Raw genomic sequence first — 7895 nt, forward strand, 5'->3', positions numbered from 1 at the left:
TTGATGTGACTTTTCCCATAATTTCTTTGGTTTAAGAAATTTTATTTGAAAGTTATTCTGAGTCATTGTTCTAGTCCCTAAAACACTTAAAGTTGGTACTTTGTCCATTTTGTTCATTACTGTATTTTCAGATTCTCAGTACAAGGCACATAACTGATATTTGATAAACAGTTTTTTTAAAGGAGGATGATAGGCATGTTGTAAATCAACCAAGTAAAAGAATGCTTTCCCAGTGAATTGAAACTGAACCACTGGAGATTTCGAACCTGTATAATTTTTTATCTTAGAAGGAAAGATTACTCATTTGTTCTCATTTGCCATCAGGATCCCTCCCCTTTGCTACTCTCCCATTGACATAAGCTCATACTTTAAGGCCTAGATAAAATTATTTCTTTCTTTAAGTCATTCTAGTCCCTTCAGCTAAAAAAGTGCTACTCTGTATTCTCATGGAACTTTCTGTTCACCATAGTAAAATAGTATTAATAATGCCTAACGTTTACATAGACTTCATTATGTCAGGTGCTATTCTAATGCCCTTAGCCTCACAACAATCCTCTGAGGTAGGTACTGATTAGTGACAGAGCTGGGATTTGAATGTGGGAAGTCTGACTCTTTAGTCTCTTACTACAGTGTAAGATGTAATGTAAAGACATTACACTCACTACAGTGTAATGACAGTATTATACCTTCTTTATAATTTAGTAATTCATCCTACACTGCCCTATGGCACTTGTTAGACTCCTGTAATATTATTTAACCCTTCATAGTGATTATAACTCCTGTAATATTATTAATTTATGAGTTAGTACATTAGATTATAATCTTCTAGAAGGAGAATATTACTAATCCCTTGTGTAGCCCTCACAGTAGCTACCAAGTCATATAGATTACATTAATTTATATTAACCAAATTAACTAATCACATTAAGTCACATAAATGAAAGAAGTAATTGATCCACTGATTAGTGGTTCTTAAAAGTCAGTGTGCATCAGATTTCCTTTGAGGTTGTTTAAAACACAGATGGCTGGGACCCATCCTGCAAATTTCTAATCCTGTAATTCTGACATGGAACCTTAATTTTGTATTTCTAATAAGTTCTTAAACAATGACAACATTGATGGTTTAAGAATTATTCTTTGAGAAATAAATCTCTAGAATATTTTCAATTAGTACATTTTTCTGAATATTTAGATGGCTATACAGCAGAAATTAACACAACAATATAAATAAATTATATTTCCACAAAATAATTATTTAGGTGAAACAAAATATGATGTACACTTAAAATACAGAAAGACACACAGCCCAAATTATAGAGATATAGGAATCTGTATGGTCTAAGGAGTCAATTTCATGGGTATGATAATTTAAAAGTGGGGTTCTAATGAACTAAAAATAATTGCTGAATTTATAAATAAATTTGAATAAAATGCCTCTTCTTCACATATGCCACAACACAGATCATGCTAATTTGATTTATTCAGAAGAGTATTTTTGACATAAATGTCCCCTTTGAGTTACAATATCAAGGCAAAGATGCGATGCACAGTTGATTTAAAGTATGAATTGCATTGTAAATATAGAAAACAATACCACATGTTTTTCTCTAACAGATAAAGGAAGTCTAGTCACATTAATATCTTCATAATAATTAAACAATACATACAACTTAGCAGACTGACAGATAAAGAAGCAGCCTGTGTCAGGCTGATTACCACATCTCCATACACAGTCCCCTCTAGATGTCACTTATTATTTCTATTGTAAATTATTTATAAAGATCACTTTCATGGTTTAAGTGGTCACGTCAAAGGCACCATTTACAAGCCACAAGTTAAAATAAGGTATTAATAATAAATTAAAAGCACCACATCAACATCTCATGTATCAAAACTGCAACTAATTGATCACAAATGGCTGAAAAACTCATTATTACTTTATGTCAAGAAGGTGTTTTTGCCAGAGAGCTGTCTGCCCCTCCCATACTCCACCCAATCAACAGCTTTAATTTAATCAATGGCAGATGTCCAAACCTGGGTCCCTGAAGCCTTGCTTGCCCATGAGAGTAGAATGAAGCAGCTAAGACTGGGCCAACGCATCTCTTCTGTTTCAGGATGCGCTTCATGTGCCAGTGCCTCAGTGGTTTATCTTGGCTGTCCCTTCCTTAATGTCTTTTGGTCATGGACTGCTCGCCTGATGCTCTGACACTGCTGTTGCTCTACTCTTTCAAGTCCTCCTGATTTGCATGAGTTGTATCACCCTCTCGTTCTCATATTCTCTTCATCTTTGTCTGCTGGTTTGCTTCTCAGTCCACTGCTGTCCTGATGCTGGCCTTTCCTATGGGACCTGCTCTCTAGCATCAAGAGGCCTTCTGCCACCTCTCCCTGGCACATCACACCACGTGTATACTTTAAGTGCTAAATACATTTTGAGTAATTCATGCCATTTATTTAAAACATTCAAAGACCTCCAGGAGGTAAATGAGCATAAAGTTTGGCAAAATACTGGACAAAATGACTACCATGCATAAATTTTACTCTAAAATTTCCCTGCCATAGTTTAATGGTTTATATTGTTTATAGGCTCCCCCCCTTTTTTTATGCTGCCAAGACATGAGACAATAGAAAGAATGAACCACTTTTACTATCATGCTGTATGATAGTCCTCCTACTATTCATTGTTACAATTTTTGTTTTCTATATGTCCACATTTCTGACCATACATATACATTATCTCTTTTATCCTCAAAATGACCAATATGCTACAATAATCCTACTTTGCATATATCCATAAACTAAAGATTAGAGGAATTAGATCCAAGATTACGCAGGTAGAAAGTGGTAAACCTGGATTCAAAGCTACAAATGTCTGAATCCATAGTCCATGTTCTTAACCACTGTGCCTTTTATTGTCTCTCACTTTGCAGTTGTCTTTAAAATAGGATGATATAATCTTATAAGATTTCACTTATTTTTAATATTTTAAAAGGAGAAAAATAAGTGATCAATGAAAAAAATTGTTTAAACAGATGATCTTACCTTTATGAACAAAAAATTAAAGCAAGCATGTACTTCTTGGTGCTATAGAATTTGGGATATTCTTTGGGACCAGCCCTTTGTTCCTCCTCTGTTGTCCTCACCTCTTCCTTGATCTAAATCTGTTAAATTACAATTTTGACCCCTTCCAACTTATGATTTCAAGGAAGATTAGGAACAGCTGGTCAGCAGCCCTGTTGAATAATCTCCAATATACTGGAAGAGCATTATCAACTTGTCTCTGTGCTTTCTCTTCTACAATTGCATTTTCCTTGACTTTTCCCCCACAGATCTCCTCTTCCTATTTTTATTCATGTTTGCCATCTTCAGAACTCTGGTTGAATTCTGTATATTTATTTTCAGTATGTACTCACATCTCTCATCTAGTGGGAAGATAGAAGCTTCGTGTATCTTACCCCTATTTGTTACTTTTTAATGTCTTCTTCTAATAAATAAACTATGGGACTTACCTGGTGGTCCAGAGGTCAGGAATCTGCCTGCCAAAGCAGGGGACACAGGTTTGATCCCTGGTCCAGGAAGATTCCACATGCCGTGGGGCAGCTAAGCCCATGCACCACAACTACTGAGCCTGTGCTCTGAAACTGTGAGCCACAACTACTGAAGGCTGCTTGCCCCAGACCCCATGCTGTGCAATAAGAGTCCATGGCAATGAAAAGACAGTGCACTGCAACTGGAGGGTAGCCCCCTCTGCAACTAGAGAAAGTCTGCATGCATCAATGAAGACCAAGCACAGCCAAAGATAAATAAGTAAATAAGTATTTTTTTTTTAAATTAAACTATGTAGGCTGCCTAGTAGACTTCCTAGTAGGCAGCAACAAAGACCACCAGAGCCAAAAATAAATATTATTTTAAAAAAGTAAACTATGTAGGCTGCCCAGTAGGCCTATCTTTGATTTTGGAATAATTGTAAATAACAAAATCAGTATTAATTTCCATAATCTGAAATTGTTTTAGTTTTTTTTATTCTTGAGGAATCATGTTCTGTCACTGATGACTTAGTTACCTGTCATCTCATACCATCACAAATTCAGTGTAATGTAAGGTCAAGGATGGAATGAACAGGATAGGGAATTTATTGTTCTAATACCATTAAAGAACATTGCTCTTCAAAAGCGAAACAAAACACAGAAAAGTAAATCACCAAGTAGAATCAGGGGTCATTACTATTTTCTAGTTTGAAATTATTTGCTTTTTTAATCATACTAAATATTATCCTTATTATTATCTTTAAGAAATTTGTAATTTCATTGATCTTTCTTCTTAGGTTGTTTTGACTAAGGAGAGCAACATATTTTTTTCCTTTGATCATACCTTTCCCTAATTAAGAAATTAGTGAGAATATTAAATGTGTCTCCTTTTCAATTCCTAGAATAATTACTGTAATCATTTTTAACTAATATAACATTAATACTTTAGGGTTTCTACTACTAATATGTTATATCTTGGATAAAAGTTCTTATTATAGCTAAGCACATTTTTTCAGTATATGGATATTGTGAGACTAAAAGGAATTTAATCTCATCTATACCAATAGTCTTTATTAACTCTCCATACATTAATCATGGTTTCAGTGTTGTTGAATTGTCTTCTTTTTGTAGTTAATATGCCTGTTTTTACTTTATTTTAGTAATTAAGTGAATATAGTACAGCGGCTGATATTAAATTCCAATTATTTTCACATTTTTGACAGCACTGATTTAGAAAAATATTTATTTTAAGATTGAGAATATTTTACATAAAGAACTAGATATTCAGAAATGTTTTCCATTCTGTATTATGTTCCCCAGAAGTAAAACTCTAATAAAAATCTACACTTTGATTAATTTTTATTTTTTTAGATGCAAAAATGAAAATTTATTAGAGTGTTCTGGGATGTCCCACATGAGACCAACTCACACACAGACACACAGAGACATACATAGATACAACACAGGTATGCTTTAACCTGAAAAGCAGTAAATGCATTTTACTTTAAGGGTACTCAGTTCTTAGATCTTTTTAAAGTGTAGGTTTCTTGTAGCTAAAATTTTAATTCCTACTCTGAACTAGCTGTCTCATGTAGTCTTTTTTATTTATTTATTTATTTTTACTTTACAATATTGTATTGGTTTTCCCATATATCAACATGCATCTCCCACGGGTGTACACGTGTTCCCCATCCTGAACCCCCCCTCTCACCTCCCTCCCCATACCATCCCTCTGGGTCATCCCAGTGCACCAGCCCCAAGCTTCCTGTATCTTGCATCGAACCTGGACTGGCGATTTGTTTCTTATATGATATTATACATGTTTTAATGCTGTTCTCCCAAATCATCCCCCGTCTCCCTCTCTCACAGAGTCCAAAAGACTGTTCTATACATCTGTGTCTCTTTTGCTGTCTCGCATATCAGGTTGTCATTATCAACTTTCTAAATTCCATATATATGCGTTAGTATACTGTATTGGTGTTTTTCTTTCTGGCTTACTTCACTCTGTATAATAGGCTCATGTAGTCTTTCAAAACTATGGTGTGCTGGAAGGACATGAGGTGGAAGAGTATGGGTATGCTGATAAAAAGTGCTAAGTATGAACAACTAAATGTAAAAAAAAGTGGGCAGTCAGTTGGTGAAATCATGGAGAATTAATTTAAGAGCTAGTATGTAAAATACATACTGTCTAAAAAAACTGGGTTCAAACTTCTAGCATGCTTTAAAAGCAACTTTAAATCTGTATGAAGTTTCCTTTACCCAATTCTGGACCTTCTTTGAGGGGTGGCATATAGTTTCTTTCCAATTTGTTTCTGGTTTTGAAATATTTCACCCTTATGTTATTTTTACATAAGATTTTTAGCTTTATAACTTAAAAGAGTATCTTTGAAATTTTTCACCATTTTCTTAATTTGCATATTTTTAAAACTAATAAATACTCCTTACAAAAAATATATTCCATATTAGGTAATAGAAAAGATTCAACTATAAACTAGGAGTTCAATTTTCATAACTTATTTCCTAATTTATGTTTCCTAAAATCAATCTGAGGGAGATAGAGTCTTCCTTTTGTACCTATTACAGTATTCAAACTGTATTATGTATGCCACACCCTCTGTGGCCCTTAGTCTTCCTTGGGAAGATAAAGAAGAAAAAGACAAACAACAACTCTGTTTATTTGATCTTTCTTCTGACCATGAGGCCTTTGTGAACCTAGGAAATATTTTTCTCTATTAAAAAAAATCATCTCATTATAAAAATATCATTTGACTAGTTGCTCTTAGGAGGTTAATTTTTACTTTTAAAAAGTCTATAAATAAGAAGGCTTTCAATTACTAAACAACAACCAAAATTATAGTTACAAGTACTATGAATTAGTTAATATAGTTATATATACTATGAATTAGTGAATATAGTTACAAGTACTATGAATTACACAGAATTGGTAAACTGTATTAATAAGAATTCCACTTTTTGAATAGCTCAGTGTTTGTGTAAATGATACTGCTTGTCATGCCACTGTTAAAAAAAATATCTAAAAGCACTTTATGTGTGAAGAAATTCATAAAATAAAAAGCATTGAGTTCTGCATGAAAAAATGTAGGATATCAATCTCATAAGTGAAGCACACAATTTTCAGAAACTCTAGAGACTGTCATTTTTGTCATATGAGCTTGTATTATTTTCTAAAAGATCATATATACTGCTATATATTTTCAACTACTATTTTCAATTTAGACAGCAGATGAACTTGAGTTTTTCTTAAGTATATTTTTAGCTTTATCATCACTCTTTCCACAACCTCTTTAAAAAGATACTTTAGGACACTCGTGCCTGCGTGCTTAATTGCTTCAGTCGTGTCTGGCTCTCTGCGACCCTATGGACCATGGCCTGCCAGGCTCCTCTGTCCATGGGATTCTCCAGGCAAGAACACTGGAGTGGGTTGCCATTTCCTTCTCCAATGCATGAAATTGAAAAGTGAAAGTGAAGTCGCTCAGTCGTATCCGACTCTTATGGACTGCAGCCTACCAGGCTCCTCCGTCCATGGGGTTTTCCAGGCAAGAATACTGGAGTGAGTTGCCAGTGCCTTCGCTGGCAATGTAGGAGACCCAGGTTCAATTTCTAGGTTGGGAAGATCCCCCAGAGAAGGAAATGGCAACCCACTCCAGTACTCTTGCCTGGAGAATTCCATGGACAGAGGAGCCTGGCAGGCTACAGGCCATGGGGTTGCAAAGAGTCAGACACAAATAAGTGACCAACACACATGATATTTTTAAATGCTAAATTTTATTTTATGTTACAGGTAAGTTTTGAATTAGATTTTTTTTAATTAAAAAAGTCCTGGTGGTAATTGCTGCCTGGGGTAATAATTAGGCACAGGATGATGTGGAAAGGCAGACACTAAGATGTAGATAACTGCACACTGACATTTAATTCATTAAACTTTCTGAAATGCTGACCTGGGATCTCTTAACCATTATATTTCTGCTTTTTCTTAATTGATTTTCATTCTCATTTGATTTTATTTCTATTTTGTGCTGTTTTGTAAGCTATCTCAAATATTTTTTTGACAATTTAACTTATTAATAACCCTAATAAGAAGTTAATGGATTGGAAAGTTAAGGATAATTATTTTCATCATTTATTCTCAAATTTATTTATGTACTTCCAAAAATGCCTAATGCTTTCTCTCACTGTTAGTATACATGCAGGTTCTATGAAGACCTACAAGACCTTTGAGAACTAACACCCAAAAAAGATGTCCTTTTCATTATAGGGGACTGGAATGCGAAAGTAGGAAGTCAAGAAACACCTGGAGTAACAGGCAAATTTGGCCTTGGAATACTGAATGAAGCAGGGCAAAGACTAATA

The 7895-nt window shown here is 34.4% G+C and overlaps 1 protein-coding gene across 1 annotated transcript in view; it reads right to left on the reverse strand.

Annotated features, from left to right (window-relative positions):
- The window catches only part of MAGI2 (membrane associated guanylate kinase, WW and PDZ domain containing 2), a 1467824-nt gene that overhangs the window by 1235139 nt on the left and 224790 nt on the right, over nucleotides 1–7895 (reverse strand). The window lies entirely within an intron of this gene.

The sequence above is a fragment of the Bison bison genome, unplaced genomic scaffold (genome assembly GCF_000754665.1).
Source record: "Bison bison bison isolate TAMUID 2011002044 unplaced genomic scaffold, Bison_UMD1.0 scf7180017864260, whole genome shotgun sequence".
NCBI lineage: Eukaryota > Metazoa > Chordata > Mammalia > Artiodactyla > Bovidae > Bison > Bison bison.